The sequence below is a fragment of the Gossypium hirsutum genome, chromosome D04 (genome assembly GCF_007990345.1).
Source record: "Gossypium hirsutum isolate 1008001.06 chromosome D04, Gossypium_hirsutum_v2.1, whole genome shotgun sequence".
Classification (NCBI taxonomy): domain Eukaryota; kingdom Viridiplantae; phylum Streptophyta; class Magnoliopsida; order Malvales; family Malvaceae; genus Gossypium; species Gossypium hirsutum.
Window position 1 is genome coordinate 30,583,061 of NC_053440.1, and position 1,070 is coordinate 30,584,130.

Genomic DNA, 1,070 nt, shown 5'->3' on the forward strand with positions numbered 1-1,070 from the left:
TAAACCCTTGAGATTGGTTGGGTCTTTGCTGCAATAAGTTGTTGTTTGGTCTATTTCCTTGGTTACTCCAAGAAAAGTTAGGATGATTATGCCATGAAGGATTGTAGAAGTTGGAGTGGGGTCCTTGCCCACTCCTATTTTGATATTGGTTTCCCACATAGTACATTTACTCGGAATTTGATGGACAATTCTCAAAAGAATGACCTCCCCACAGTACACATAGGAAACTATTTCGAAAGGACTTGGTGGCAGAGCTGCAAAATTATTACTACTATTGGCAGTTAACTATTTTAACATAGGGGAAATAGACGATACCTGAGCTGATAACGAAGTGAGGGAGTCAACTTCATAAACTTCAGCTACAGGTCTTCCTGAAGCTGTTTGATTTTTTGGCCATTGATAGTTATTACATGCAATCCTCTCGATGATCTCATCAGCCTCATTATAAGACTTAGACAAAATTGCACCATTTGTAGAAGCATCTACCATCAATATTGCATGTGCATTGAGACCATTATAGAATGTCTCCAACTGGATACAATAAGAAATCCTATGATGAGGACACTTACGAAGTAACTCCTTGAATCGCTCCTAAGCCTCATACAAATACTCATCATCCAATTGTTGGAAAGTTGTGATCTCATTCCTCAACTTTGTGTTTTTGCTAGGTGGGAAATACTTAACCAAAAATCTCTCTGCTAATTCTTACCATGTAAATTAGACTTAGTGCCAATGAATTGAGCCATGCTCGTGCTCAATCTCACAACGAGTATGGAAACAACTTCAACCTTAGTGCGTCTTCAATGACACCGGCTATCTTGAATGAATCACTCACCTCCATAAACAATCGAAGGTGGAGATGTGGATCTTCCGTGGGCATACCACTAAATTGGCCCATCGTTTGTAGCATTTGAAACATCACTGGTTTCAATTCAAACTGGGTTCCCTCAATATCTGGCCTTCTAATTCCTGGGTTTAACTCACTGAAAAGTGGCATAGCATGTTCTCTAATGCATCGATCCCTATCATCGGTAATGAGGATAGGGTTTCGTACATAATCGACTTCATTA

At 39.6% G+C, this 1,070-nt stretch overlaps 1 non-coding gene across 1 annotated transcript; it reads left to right on the forward strand.

The window, feature by feature from the left end:
- Positions 1-547: 547 nt before the first annotated feature.
- Positions 548-654, forward strand: LOC121216688 (small nucleolar RNA R71). Its single transcript, XR_005912867.1, has one exon. It is a non-coding gene; the product is annotated as a small nucleolar RNA R71 (small nucleolar RNA).
- Positions 655-1,070: the final 416 nt, after the last annotated feature.